Genomic DNA, 16,248 nt, shown 5'->3' with positions numbered 1-16,248 from the left:
ATGAGCTCCTCGCATTCAGTGTGTGGCACATTTCCTTTTGTCAAATAAATATCTTCTTTGCGTACATCAACCACTTTTGACTCAGTGGTCAGTGGTTATTAATAATAATACAGTATTTCACTTCTTCAAAGTAGTGATAAATAATTAATCCTCGACTCCCCAGTAAAGTATTTCAGTAAGTGATACTATCCCCAATTTACAGGTAGGAAAATTAAAAAGAAAGATTAAGCGATTTGCCTGAGGCCACACATTGAATCAGATGTAGAGACAGGAGTTACTGGTTCCTAATCCTGTATTTAGACAACACTGCCTCCTAAAGACCCAAAAATGCCTCATGGAAAACATTGCTCTAAGAGAGAGTTCTAGAATTATATGTATATCATCTTTTTTGTTGTTTTAGAAATAGAGGTATTTGCATAAAAACAAAAGGATTTTATTCCACACATGATAATTACTTAGCTTTTTAATAAACATGGTGATATCTGATTTTTGCAACAGGCCCCAAATTCCGTAACGAGATAATTATCTCTGGAAACAAGAAAATGCTTGACGACAAAAATACAGAAATGGGTGCTATAAAGGGAATAGAATTGCTGCCAGAGCCTCCACTTTTGTGAACATGGATCTCAAAGTTCAGTTTGGTCATGTGAGGATGTGAAAAGGGCTTGCAGATTAGTACTTCAGTAGCTCATAGTCAGTGGTTAACAAACAGGCTGCCCTTTGTGTGAGACTGTATATATTTGAGGGGGGTTATTCAACCTGGGTTCAAAATACAGAAAGGGCTCCCTAGTGATCCTGTTACCCAAAAAGAGAAAACCTAAGTGGGGAAAACAAAACCCAAAGTACACTTGATTTGGTTCTGAAAGAAAGGGTTGAAATGCAATGGAAGATTACTCCATGTTGGATTATTTTCAACAATATAATGGCTGTTGATTGCAGTACAATATTATGACTAGCATGATGTTGCTAACCTGTAGGCCATAAGAGGCATGTACTGACTTTAACTATATAATAGGTTAGTGCTCCTTCAATATTTTCAACATCAAATTATTAGGATGTTTCAGAACACTGAAAAACATACAAGTTACCACTATTACGTACTTGAATGTTATGCTTTGTAACATTATGCAGTGAGTTTCACAGAGCTTTCATTCACGTCAATGAAACAAGAACATATCACATGCTTTTTGGCTGTGCCATGTTGCCGAGACTGTGGCATCACACTGCTATCTTACGGTATAACAGAGCACAGATGGCATGCCTGAAAAGCAGGTGTACAATATAACTTTCTTTTCACTGACAAACTGAAATTTCCTCTCACAGTATGTATAAGCAGTGTCCATTCTTGTGTTTGCTTGCTCTTATGATACAAGAACGAACAGAAAGTTCTACTCATTTTGCTCATCCCTGAAATCTGGAGTTTCAAAGGACACTGCAAATGAGTGTTCATATATATATTTATCAGTTTATTAATGTTGAGAGCTACGTTTTATCTTTTGAAATGTCAGAGTGATGATTTGAGGGAAATGGGAGCAGTTCTGTTTTAAGTAACATGAATGGTATTGGAATAAGATTCTCTGTCACAGATTAAAATGGCATATGAATCATATAGTAATCCATTCATTAGTTTATGGATTCTTCCAGGGAGTGTCACAAATCCATATGATACCCCTGAGTGTTAGATTTTTTCATATAGGTTTGAAAGATGTGTAAAAAATATATATATTCAGAGAGCTTCCTATTGACCATCCATCTGAAGGGAATTGTGGATATAAATTATTCAAGCTAATGTTGGCATTAACTTAACAAAAAATACTGCTGTCTAGATCTTAATGTGTCAGACAGTGTAATGCAAAGCACTGTTTTTGCCAACTGCACCCATTTTTGGTCAAACCACGCCCCTTCTTGGGTGCTGATATGACAAATCTGGAGGACACACTCATCCAGAGACGTCTTTTTGTGTAAGAGAAACCACCAGGTCCTCAGTGAAGAGGCTGTTGTTAGGTGCTTAAAGGAACATATAAATAAAACAAGTGTTGATCTGACAGTAGTATCTGGTCATAAGCATCCACATAGACTTTAGGAGCAGTAAAATATTTTTTTCAGGAAACTGAAATGAGACAATCAAAAGCAGAAGAAATATTTCACTAATGTGTAAATATACTCGAGATACACGCTGAATGCTGGATGATAAAGAAGGCTAAATTGTGCCCAGCGCTACAGCTGTTCAATGAAGTGTAACTCGGGTCCAAGTGCTGCCCTACAGTATTGCTAAGCAAATATCTCTCAATGACAAAACCTTTCAGTAATGTACAAGCTGATCCTGAATCTGATTAATTCTTTGAATCATTCCCAACCAATTTGGGCCTAATACAAATATGGTTCTTTTCCCAGCTCCTAGCTTGTGAGTAAGGCAATAGTAGTGAAATACTTGCTCAAGAAATCTAACACTTTTTGATTCCTTGCTTTCACTATGATTTGATCTAAACTCAACACACCAAAAACTGAAAATAACATATTTGAGCTTTTTCCCTGGCATCTAAAAATAAATGGCTGCTCTTGTTGTTTTGGACATGTTTTAGGGCTGCTGAAATAATGCAAAAATATTATTCAATACCAAGGCTCCCCCGTAGCTGTTTTGGTAGCTTAATGAAGTGGTAAGACCATAACCACTCCCAGTAGCTCAAAGTGTTGAACAGATACACAGCACACTAGAATTGACCCTACAGGTACAGTTCAAAGGACCACTGTCTATTTTAGCATAACCTTCTTTGACAGGTCTATATGATCTAATAAATATTAGAATTTCTGCATTCATTCTTCCTATTAGAGCATTAGTAGAAGGGAATTCAGGGACTCCTCCTGAATGAGATTACAGCTTTCACTGTTGTCTTCTTACTATACTGCAATCTCCTGGAGTGATCACACTGGACCTGTTATCTTCTGAAGTGGGGATGATGGATGCTAACCACAGCTGGAATTATGTCTTTCTGGAAAAAGAACAGGAGTACTTGTGGCACCTTAGAGACTAACAAATTTATTTGAGCATAAACTTTCGTGGACTACAGCCTACTTCATCTGATGCATGCAGTGGAAAATACAGTAGGACACAGTTGGCAGCGGGCTTTGTTGCAAGGATAGGTTCCTGGGTAGTGTTTTTGTTGTGTGGTTGCTGGTGAGTATTTGCTTCAGGTTGGGGAGCTGTCTGTAAGCAAGGACTGGCCTGTCTCCCAAGATCTGTGAGAGTGATGTGTCGTCCTTCAGGATAGGTTGTAGAGTACCCAGTAGTCACCTACTACAGGACAGGCCCAACAAAGAAAGTAACAGAATGCCACTAGCCGTCACCTTCAGCCCCCAACTAAAACCTCTCCAGCGCATCATCAAGGATCTATAACCTATCCTTGCAACAAAGCTCGTTGCCAACTGTGTCCACATATCTATTTAGGGGACACCATCATAGGGCCTAATCACATCAGCCACACTATCAGAGGCTCGTTCACCTGCACATCTACCAATGTGATATATGCCATCATGTGCCAGCAGTGCCCCTCTGCCATGTACATTGGCCAAACCGGACAGTCTCTACGTAAAAGAATAAATGGACACAAATCAGACGTCAAGAATTATAACATTCAAAAACCAATCAGAGAACACTTCAATCTCTCTGGTCACTTGATTACAGATCTAAAAGTCGCAATATTACAACAAAAAAAACTTCAGAAACAGACTCCAACCAGAGACTGCTGAATTGGAATTAATTTGCAAACTGGAACCATTAACTTAGACTTGAATAAAGACTGGGAGTGGATCATAGAATCATAGAATATCAGGGTTGGAAGGGACCTCAGGAGATCATCTAGTCCAACCCCCTGCTCAAAGCAGGACCAATCCCCAATTAAATTATCCCAGCCAGGGCTTTGTCAAGCCTGACCTTAAAAACTTCTAAGGAAGGAGATTCTACCACCTCCCTAGGTAATGCATTCCAGTGTTTCACCACCCTCCTAGTGAAAAAGTTTTTCCTAATATCCAACCTAAACCTCCCCCACTGCAACTTGAGACCATTACTCCTTGTCCTGTCCTCTTCTACCACTGAGAATAGTCTAGAACCATCCTCTCTGGAACCACCTCTTAGGTAGTTGAAAGCAGCTATCAAATCCCCCCTCATTCTTCTCTTCTGCAGACTAAACAATCCCAGTTCCCTCAGCCTCTCCTCATAAGTCATGTGTTCCAGACCCCTAATCATTTTTGTTGCCCTTCGCTGGACTCTCTCCAATTTATCCACATCCTTCTTGTAGTGTGGGGCCCAAAACTGGACACAGTACTCCAGATGAGGCCTCACCAATCTCGAATAGAGGGGAACGATCACGTCCCTCGATCTGCTCGCTGTGCCCCTACTTATACATCCCAAAATGCCATTGGCCTTCTTGGCAACAAGGGCACACTGCTGACTCATATCCAGCTTCTCGTCCACTGTCACCCCTAGGTCCTTTTCCGCAGAACTGCTGCCTAGCCATTCGGTCCCTAGTCTGTAGCTGTGCATTGGGTTCTTCCGTCCTAATTGCAGGACCCTGCACTTATCCTTATTGAACCTCATCAGATTTCTTTTGGCCCAATCCTCCAATTTGTCTAGGTCCCTCTGTATCCTATCCCTGCCCTCCAGCGTATCTACCACTCCTCCCAGTTTAGTATCATCCGCAAATTTGCTGAGAGTGCAATCCACACCATCCTCCAGATCATTTATGAAGATATTGAACAAAACCGGCCCCAGGACCGACCCCTGGGGCACTCCACTTGACACCGGCTGCCAACTACACATGGAGCCATTGATCACTACCCGTTGAGCCCAACAATCTAGCCAACTTTCTACCCACCTTATAGTGCATTCATCCAGCCCATACTTCTTTAACTTGCTGACAAGAATACTGTGGGAGACTGTGTCAAAAGCTTTGCTAAAGTCAAGAAACAATACATCCACTGCTTTCCTTTCATCCACAGAACCAGTAATCTCATCATAGAAGGCGATTAGATTAGTCAGGCATGACCTACCCTTGGTGAATCCATGCTGACTGTTCCTGATCACTTTCCTCTCATGTAAGTGCTTCAGGATTGATTCTTTGAGGACCTGCTCCATGATTTTTCCAGGGACTGAGGTGAGGCTGACTGGCCTGTAGTTCCCAGGATCCTCCTTCTTCCCTTTTTTAAAGATTGGCACTACGTTAGCTTTTTTCCAGTCATCTGGGACTTCCCCCGTTCGCCACAAGTTTTCAAAGATAATGGCCAATGGCTCTGCAATCACATCCGCCAATTCCTTTAGCACTCTCGGATGCAACTCGTCCGGCCCCATGGACTTGTGCATGTCCAGCTTTTCTAAATAGTCCCTAACCACCTCTTTCTCCACAGAGAGCTGGCCATCTACTCCCCATGTTGTGATGCCCAGCGCAGCAGTCTGGCAGCTGTCCTTGTTAGTGAAGACAGAGGCAAAAAAAGCATTGAGCATATTAGCTTTTTCCACATCCTCTGTCACTAGGTTGCCTCCCTCATTCAGTAAGGGGCCCACACTTTCCTTGGCTTTCTTCTTGTTGCCAACATACCTGAAGAAACCCTTCTTGTTACTCTTGACATCTCTTGCTAGCTGCAGCTCCAGCGATTTGGCCCTCCTGATTTCATTCCTACATGCCCGAGCAATATTTTTATACTCTTCCCTAGTCATATGTCCAACCTTCCACTTCTTGTAAGCTTCTTTTTTATGTTTAAGATCCGCTAGGATTTCACCGTTAAGCCAAGCTGGTCGCCTGCCATATTTACTATTCTTTCGACTCATCGGGATGGTCATTACACAAAGTAAAACTATTTCTCCATGTTTATTTTTTCTCCCTACTGTTCCTCACGCGTTCTTGTCAACTGCTGGAAATGACCCATCTTGATTATCACTACAAAAGGTTTTTTTTTTCCCTTTCCTGCTGGTAATAGCTCACCTTAACTGATCACTCTCATTATAGTGTGCATGGTAACACCCATTGTTTCATGTTCTCTGTGTATATAAAATCGTCCTACTGTATTTTCCACTGCATGCATCTGATGAAGTGAGCTGTAGCCCATGAAAGCTTATGCTCAAATAAATTTGTTAGTCTCTAAGGTGCCACAAGTACTCCTGTTCGTTTTGCAGATACAGACTAATATGGCTGCTACTCTGAAACCTGTCTTTCTGGAAGACATTCAGTGAGATCTCTAACATTTTCCAGTAAGAAGGTCAGTTATCCTCCTTCCAAATGGACTGAGTTTCCACTAATCATTCTTTTCTAAGAAAACCACATTTCCTTTCCTTGATTCTGTACATCGCCTTTGTCCATTCAACAGCCCTAAACAACAACCTTCTTCTGGTCAACATCTCTACTACAGAAGATGCTTTTGATTCTCTTAGAAAGACAGTCACATCAAATAGACTGCCTCCTAAATCTTCCTTCTGTATCGAAAAGAGGATAGATCCACCTGCTGCAGATGCATAAACAAAGAGCATTGAACTCCTATTCATTTTTCCTGACTGCCTCCTCAGTCTGCTATCAGTTTGAATCTTTTATGAAGGCTATGGGTTAAGAAGTTGTGCTGATGTGTTTGTGTAATCTTCCTTCCCTCTCTCCTCTTGGTGTCTGATCTGTCTTAGCTGCTTTTGTTAAGATGTTCTATCACCTCTAGCGATAGACTGCCAGATTAAATCAGTAGAGGAGAAACTAAATGACTGGGTTACCTTTACAAACTTACGTCACGTAGAATAAATACAGGTTTTACATTTATGCAAATTAAATAAATCACATGATTCTACTAAAACAAAATAAATCACGTTTCCACTTTTTGTTGAAATATTTATATATTTCTCAACTGATGCTTAACTCATATAGATAATGCTAGTCTGAATATGTAACTAGAAGGCACAAGGTGTGTCACTATAATTTCATAACTGGGTTTGGAAGAGGAGAAGAAATACTGGAAAATCAGCTTCTCTCTCACTTACATGCTAAGTCCTGAGCACATGAATGGCTCTCCACCCAATAAGTGGTGACATCTTAAACACTGTAACAGTGCTGGGAGTTGGCTAGAGAACCCTCGTTAGGGGTTACTTGAGGTCACACACCTAATCACTGGCAGAGTTCGACTAAAACCCAAGACTCAACTGCCCAGGGGACCATACTGCCTCCGACTGAGTCATAAATCACTGATTGATGGCATTTAAACTATATTATGGCAGCTTAAATATTCATATGAATTTAGAAAAATGGTGGTTAATAAAAGGATGTAAACCTACATTATTTAGGGGTTTTTTTAAAGTATAAAACCTCTGCATACAGAAATACAAGACACTTTATTGAGGAGAATAAAAACAGACAGCTTGAGCTGTAAACAGAAATTTCATCAACAAAGATTTACTTTCCTTTGTTCCTGGACTCTGCTAGATAGAGCGTTAGAAGAGAGAAGAAACTGGTGCAAGATATACATTCCCCATTAGAAGGTTTAAAGCAAACATATCTGAGCCTAGAAAATGTAGTCAGCAAGACCTTTCTGTAGATTTTCAGTCAGGCAGTGGGAAGAAATTAATCACAATGTCAAAATAAACATTTTACTCATCAATATTGTGAAGTGATAATAGGGGATTTAACACCATTTTTCATACAATGGCATACATTAATTGTCGGCATTTTTACTGTGGGGGCCCTTAGCTCCACAACTTGCTTCCCAGCCATTGGTCTACCACATCTTGAGTTTATTGACCCATAAGATGAGCTAGGCATATGTCATAAATATAAAGGGAAGGGTAAACACGATTAAATCCCTCCTGGCCAGAGGAAAAACCCTTTCACCTGTAAAGGGTTAAGAAGCTAAGGTAACCTTGCTGGAACCTGACCAAAATGACCAATGAGGAGATAAGATACTTTCAAAGCTGGAGGGGGACAAAGGGTCCTGTCTGTCTGTGTGATGCTTTTGCCGGGACCAGAGCAGGAATGCAGGTCAGAACTCCTGTAAAGAGTTAGTAAGCAATCTAGTTAGATATGCGTTAGATTCTGTTTTGTTTAAATGGCTGATCAAATAAGTTGTGCTGAATGGGATGTATATTCCTCTTTTTGTAACTTAAGGTTTTGCCGAGAGGGATTCTCTATGTTTTGAATCTGACTACTCTGTAAGATATTTACCATCCTGATTTTACAGAGGTGATTCTTTTACTTTTTCTTTAATTAAAATTCTTTTTCATTGTTCTTAAGATCCAAGGGTTTGAGTCTGTGTTCACCTATGCAAATTGGTGAGGATTTTTATCAAGCCTTCCCCAGGAAAGGGGTGTAGTGCTTGGGGGGATATTTGGGGCGGGGGGCGGGAGATGTTTCCAAGTGGGCACTTCCCCTGTTATTTTTGTTAGACACTTTGGTGGTGGCAGCATAAGGTCCAAGGACAAAAGGTAAAACAGTTTGTACCTTGGGGAAGTTTTAACCTAAGCTGGTAAAAATAAACTTAGGGGGTCTTTCATGCAGGTCCCCACATCTGTACCCTAGAGTTCAGAGTGGGGAAGGAACCTTGACAGCATATAATTATGGTATGGCATGTGTAGTGTAATGATTAATGATAAATGAGTCTTTCAATATCGACATTGATCAAATTATGTATATACATTTTAAATGTTCAGCATGCAAAGACTACATGATGGGTACATTCCTAAATTAATGAAATGAAGGGAGAGAGATTGATTAATACAAAGATGCCTCAGTCAATATTTACATCTGTCAATAAATCTTGAAAGTCAACATTTGTTTATTCATATAACAATTACATACTGTTTTATTTAATACTTGCTAGTAACAGTTCTGTTTTTCTATAGAGTTTCTGAAACTTAACAATATCATTCACATGAAGCTCTCCAAAGCCATTTTTGAGCCATCTACCCACCCTTCCAACTAGTTTCTTTCTGTCCCAAGAGTTGGGCTCCATGAGTCCTGAATTCTCTGAACTGACCATTAATGCAGTAGGTATCACTTAAGGGGGAGGAGGTATCACTCCAGATTTCCCGTAAAATGTAGGGGGGGGGTGTGTGTGTGTGTGTTAAGAATAAACATATTTTACCTGGCCAATGTAACTGTTTGGATGTCATGTGCATTTATTTATTTATTTATTTACTTTATCACAGTTTGAACTGCTGGAACAACTTGAGTTTAACTAATGGGACTTACCTGTAGGCTTTTTATTTATTGGTTCTTCAAAGAACCTCCCATGTTTTCCTACTAAAAATAAATAAAATAAATATTTGTTTAAAAAATTGTCAAACTGTTCTTTACAATGTTAAGTGTGACTTTATAAAACGCTGCAGAGTCAAAAGGCAATAGTGTATCCTGCCCAAGTATGCCCCGTGATTTTTGTGTTTCTTTCATATATGAAAATCAAAACAATTGACTTGATTTTGACTATATGTGTTATGCCATCAATTGTTTAATTTTATTTGGGGTATCCCAAGAACAGCACCAGAGAACGGGTCAAACTGTGAAATGTTTAAAATGAAAATTCTTGATTTGCTGACATTTTATATTGTGATGAGCTAGCAAGGCAAGACCCTCATCTTGATTTAGGTACAGGTGGATAGCATGCCTAGAATTCTGGTTCAATAAAAAATAAAGTTAAAGATATATAAATATATATAAGCCTATAAACTGCAAAGTTGATAAGGCTTTATTGAAATCTAAAATTCGTAAGATTCCAAACATGGCAGTTCTTTTAAAATGCAGCTACCCCACTCTATGGGTACAGATTTGTCCTGTCCACAGTGCATCTGGTCAGTTCTGCTGCACAGGGGCAGGGACGGAAGAATACATAGATCCTGTGGAGGGTGACTACAGTGCTTTGCAGCAGGTCTCTACACTATATCAGTGAGAGAAAGAGCAAGCTGGGGGAAGGGTAGGGCTGGTTTATTATGGACTCATCTTACTTCCATCCCCAACCCCAAGTGACAGGGCAGGAGAGGAGGTTAGTGTAGCCATTCCCCTTCCGCTTTGCATCCTGCAGTTGGGAACATTCTAAATCCCATGGACTCTCACCAGCAAACTAGCTGATTATCCCAGCTATGAATTGGAATACAGATTTTGTCCGTAATTAGCACCTGTAGTATAAGCAAACAACTCCATATGATTCTGGGAAATCTGAACTCCGGATTTTCTGGTTTCTCTAAAGACAACTACTCTAAACAAAGGGAATGAAAATAAGGGTTTAGAACAGACTCTTTCTAAGCCTTGTTCATGGCAGCTGTGACATCCCTCATTTGCTGACAAACTGGGAAGACCTGAAGCTCAGATTTCTCAGGATCTTAAGATTTTTTTAATGTAACGAGTTTTAAAACAATGGCGATCTATGTAAACTTTTGGGCTCTTTGTTCTACTTCACAGACTATAATCTTTTCTGATGAGAAATATTGTAGCACAAGAGTACTAAGTTCCAGTAGATACATTTCTTGCAATGCTTACTTAAAACTCAAGTTTCTGTCTTACAATCACTGCCATGATTATAGTAATCAGAGGCTTCATCTGTGCATTTCAGTGTCAGTACCATTCAGACTTTTATATTCATTAAAAATGGTACAATTACAACACTGGGTTTCATTTGCTTTAAAAAAGTAAGGTTAAGCAATATTTGTTTTGTTGCAGTAAATTCTCTGATTCAGGAAAGTACTTTTACAAAAAATTAAAATATATTTTCTTAGGTGCATTTGTAGCAATCATGGCATGTGTTAAACTACATAATGATGAGGCTTTAGAAGAGTAAAGTTAAGAAAAACAGTGTTCAATAATTGTTTCTCCAGCCATATGGTGCACAGCTTTGGCCATTGTTACTGTATGTGTAGAGTCATTGGAAGTTCAGCAGAAACAAGCTGACTGGATATGAACTTATTTTTAATATAATATCACCTCTGGTGAGGTAAACGCAGTTGTCAGTATTTCTGCATATTCTAGGGTGTTGAATTAGTTCTCTAGAAAGAGACTGGCTGTTGTAATAGTTGCATCAAAGTCATCAGATAATTAGGAGCAAACCATATACAGTGAACCATGATGTAACTGAAACCTGAAATCTACAAATTTATTTTTTAGTTTGATCAGATACTCACTGGTTCTGTAGATCTAAACAGCTAAGTTTATTTCAAACTTCAGAACCAGAATTCAGCAGTCCCAGCTCCTCAACGCATATATTTGCTTTGTACTGTTCTGCAGTGGCATTTAGGGCTTTCACAATACAACACAGAGAGTCAGGTACATTTCTAAAATAATTAAAATCTTCTACAGAGTTTCATTCTTTTAAAAAATATTTAATTTTTCTTTTAAGTCTAGGGTTTTTTGAAAGTCAGATTGCTATCACAGAAGACAGGTGTCTTCAATTTATCCCCAGGAAAGGTACTGCACAGAAAACAGCAGGGCAAGCTTTCCTGTACTGACCTGCCTTTAAGCCCTACTCTAGAAGAACCAACTCTAGGGGGTTAGACTTTTCAATCTCTATGCCCATTCAACCCTTGGCTTCTTTGGCTAGACCTTGAATAAGAGTCCCAGTTGCTTCTAAAAGTGGTATTGGATTTATATATGAATATTTGTCCAGTAGTAACTGGAGTATGACCACCAACTCACTTCATGTCTGCCTGTGAGCAGTCATCAGATGGTAATAACTATTAATCACCAATGATTTTTGCCTTATTTGAACTGGTGAAATATTCCACACTCCATTATCTACCCCTATGAGCCACTGAGTCCCACAGAATGCCTTAGCTTTAGTTTGGACTATCAGCCAATAGTATCAAAAGCCAACAGATGTTGAATGATTTTTAGACTTGACATATTTATATCCTTTAGCTTTCCAAAGTACGAGGTTATCAAAAGAAGTCAGCATAACCGCTGACTAGACTAACCCAATACCACCAATGTATCTGATAAAAAATGAAGTAGCAAATGTGAATATGGCAATGGGAGAAATGTTAAAAACTAGGTAATTAAACCATTGCACTGGTAATCATATAATCATAGAAATGGCGACCTGGAAGGGACCTCAAAAAGTCATCAAGTCCAGCCCTCTGTACTGAAGCAGGACCAAGTAAACCTGGAACATCCCTGACAGGTGTTTGTCCAATGTGTTCTTAAAAACCTAATGGGGATTTCACAACCTCCCTTGGAAGCTTATTCCAGAGTTTAACTATCCTTATAGTTAGAAAGTTTTTTCCTAATCTCTGACCTAAATCTCCTTTGCTCCAGATTAAGCCAGTTGTTCCTGTCCTACCTTCAGTGGACATGGAGGACAATTGATCACAATCCTCTTTATAACTTGCCTTAACGTATTTGAAGACTGTTATCAGGTCCGATCTCAGCCTTCTTTTCTCATAGGTCAGGTTTTCTAAACCTTGTATCATTTTTGTTGCTTTCTTCTGGACTCTCCACAACTTGTCCACAACTTTCCTAAAGTATAGAGTCCAGAACTGGACACAGTGTTCTGGCCTCATCAGTGCTGAGTAGAGTGGGGCAAATATCTCCCATGTCTTACAAACAACATTCCTGTTAATACAGAGCAGAAAGATATTAGTCTGTTTTGCAACTGCATCAAATTAATTTATATTCAATTTGTGATCCACTGTAACCCCCAGATCCCTTTGAGCAGTACTACCACCTAGCCAGTAATTCCCCATTTTGTAGTTGTGCATTGGATTTTTCCTTCCTAAATTAACTCCTTTGCTCTTATCTTTATTAAATTTTATTTTGTTGAATGCAGACCAATTCTCCAATTTGTCAAGGTCATTTTGAATTCTAATCCTGTCCTCCAAAGTGTTGGCAACCCTTTCATCTTAGTGTCATCTGCAGATTTTATAAGCATTCTCTCCACTTCATTATCAAAGTCATTAATGAAAATATTGACTAATACTGACCTCAGGACTGACTCCTACAGGAGCTCACCAGATTTGCCCTCCCAGATTTACAGCAAACCATTGGCTACTGTTTGAGTACAGTCTTTCAGCCAGTTGTGCGCCCACCTTATAGTAATTTAATCAAGACCACATTTCCCTAGTTCGCTTATGAGAATGTCACTACATTAAAATCCTTACTAAAATCAAGATATATCACTTCTACTGCTTCGCCCCCATCCACTAATCCAGTAACCCTGTCAAAGAAGGATGTTTGGTTGGTTTGGCATGATTTGTTCTTCACAAATCCATGCTGGCTATTCCTTAAAATCCTATTATCCTCCAATTTGTGCTTACAAATTGATAGTTTAATAATTTGTCCCTGTATCTTTCCAGGTATCAAAGGTTAGGCTGACTGACCTATAATTCTCTGGGACCTCTTTTTCCTCCTTTTTAAAGATAGTTACTATGTTTTCCTTTCTCCAGTCTTCTGGGACTTCACCCATCTTACAGGAATTCTCAGAGATAATCACTAATGATTTCAAGATTGCTTCAGCTAGCTCCTTCAATACCCTAGGATGAATTTAATCAGGTCCTGCTGACTGGAATATGTCTAACTTATCTAAATATTCTTTAACCTGTTCTTTCCTTGTTTTGGCTTGCATTCCTTCCCACTTGCTATTAATATTAATTGTATTGAGTATCTGGTCATCATTAACATTTTTAGTGAAGACTGTAGCAAAATAGGCATTAAACACCTCAACCTTCTTGATGTCATCTGTTGTTAGCTCTCCTTCCCCGCTAAGTAGTGGACCTACATATTCCTTTGTCTTTCTCTTGCTCCTAATGTATTTAAAGAAAGTCTCCTTATTGCCTTTTATGTTCCTTGCTAATGTAACTGATTTTGTGCCTTAGCCTTTCTGATTTTGTTCCTACGTGATTATTCCTCCTTATCAATCTGTTCATGTTTCTCATTTTTTGTAGGATTCCTTTTTTTATTTTCAGGTCATTAAAAAGCTCTTGATGAAGCCATATTGGCCTCCTACTATTCTTCCTATCTTTCCTTCACATCAGGAGAGTTTGCAGTTGTGCCTTTCATATTGTCTCCTTGAGAAACTGCTGGTGCTCCTGAACTCCTTTTGTCCTCAGACTTTTTTTCCCTGTGGGACTTTATATACCAGTTCTCTGAGTTTGTTAAGGCCTGGTTTTTTGAAGTCCATTGTCCTTACTCTGCTGCTCTCACTCCTTTCTTTTCTTAGAATCATGAACCATTTCATGATCCCTTTCACGCAAATTGCCTTCCACCTTTGGATTCAGTATCAATTCCTCCCTGTTGGTCAGGATCAAGTCTAAAATAGCTGTCCCCCTGGTTACTTCCACTTTCTGGAATAAAAAGTTGTCTCTGTAGTAGGGTGGTTGCCTGCTCTGGCCCTGAAGGGGTTAAAATAGCCCTGGGAAAGGGCTGCCCCAGGGAGCCAATAGGCTAGGCTGATTGGGGAAGCAGCCACAGATGGGGCCATGCCCCAATCAGGCCGTAGCTGGCCCTATAAAGGGGCTGCTAGGCAGGAGCTAAGTAAGTCTCTCTCCAGCCTTGGAGGGAGATGGACCTGGCTGCCAGGGAGTTCAGGGAACAGAGCAGTGCTGGGAAAGGGACAGGCTGAGCTGGGGAGCTCAGGCCTGGTGACCTCCCAGGCTGCGCCAAAGCAGGTACTGGGCTGCAGGGAAAGGCAGCAGGTCCAAACCCTCCTTGTCGATGATGAGTGGTTTACAGACTGCAGTCTGCCCCAGTGAGTGGGGAGCTAGATGATGACTGGCAGTAGTCACTGAGGCAAGGTGGGGATAGAGGGTTAGGGATTCCCTGGGGAGGGGAGACCCAGAGACTGTGAGGGTACCGCAGAGGGAAGAACCCCAGAGTAAGGGGACTGGGGTCCGGGAGGGACCACAGGCAAGCAGGACACCAGCCTGAAGAGGATGCTTTGGAGGCTGGAGGGCTAATTCCCAGGATGCCCAGCAGGAGGTTGCCATGCTGGTGAGTCATCGTATCACTACAGTCACCAGTACATTCCAAGAAGTTATTGGAAATCTTGTGTTTTGCATATTACTTTTCCAACAGATGTCTAGGTAGTTAAAGTACTCCATTATTGCTGGGTCTTGTATTTTGGATATTTCTGTTTGTTCTAGAAATGCCTCATCCACCTCCTCTTCCTGATTTGGTCTACAGTGGATCTCTACCATGACATCCCTATCTTTTACCCCTTTTATCTTTACCCAGAGATTCCCACCTCTTTCTAGATGTATAGTGTAACACCTATATATTCTTCATGTTTAATGCAACACCTCCTTCCTTTTTACTCTGTCTGTCCTTCTGAACAAGCTATATCCCTCTTATTCCAATCATGAGATGTATCCCACCAGGTCTCTGTAATGCTAATTAAGTCTTAATTTAATTTATGTACCAATACTTCTAGTTCTTTGCATTTATTCCCCATACTCCTTACATTTGTGTATAGACTTCTAAGATACTGAGCAGATTCCCCCACTGATTTTTCCTCTTGTTGCTCCTTGGACCCTTTTGTAATTTTCCATGTCCCTGCATCAAAATATAACCCTCTGTTAAGGTTGCCATTTTTTACACTTACCCATAGGCTTTTGTCACTTGCCCCTTTGAACCTACCTTAAAGATTCAGTGTGCGAAGATGATCTTCCGCTTCTTGGTGGTCAGGTGGACCCCAATTCTTCCTAGCAGTCCTCTTTCCCATAACAGCATCCCATGGTTCAGGAAGCTGAAGCTCTCCCATACTATGTGCACAGCCATGCATTCATCTCTAAGATGCACATATCCCTGCCTGGACCATTATCCTCAATTGGGAGGATGGATGGGAACACCCTGAACCTCTGACCCCCTTTTCCCTAGCTCCTAGAGCCCTGTAGTCACTGCCGATCTGCTCAGGGTCATACCTGGTACTATCATGTATGAGCAGGATGGATGAGCCTCGGCAACCTTTCCATAATGTCTCAGATGTAGGCTCCAGGCTAGCAGCACACCTCCCAGGACATCAGGTCAGCAGATGGATGTCTCCATTCCCCTCAGAAGGGAGTCTTAGATCACCAGCTCCCTACATCTCCTCCTCTCAGGTGCAGTGGCCATGAGCCTCTCAGCCTTGTGGGGTAAATGACTCCTCTTCCTCAGCCATTGGGGGCTGCTTCTCATCTCCTGTTGCCAGTATGGCATATTGGTTCTTCACCTCAATGGGTGGGGAACCTGGCTGGGGGGTGGAGCATTGTCTACTGCCGGAGGTAGCCAGCAGTCAGGCGCCTCCTTGCAGAAAAGCCGGTTCTTCCTCCTCCTC

This window comes from Chelonia mydas, chromosome 2, assembly GCF_015237465.2.
Source record: "Chelonia mydas isolate rCheMyd1 chromosome 2, rCheMyd1.pri.v2, whole genome shotgun sequence".
NCBI lineage: Eukaryota > Metazoa > Chordata > Testudines > Cheloniidae > Chelonia > Chelonia mydas.
Note: the sequence above shows the minus strand (reverse complement) of the source record.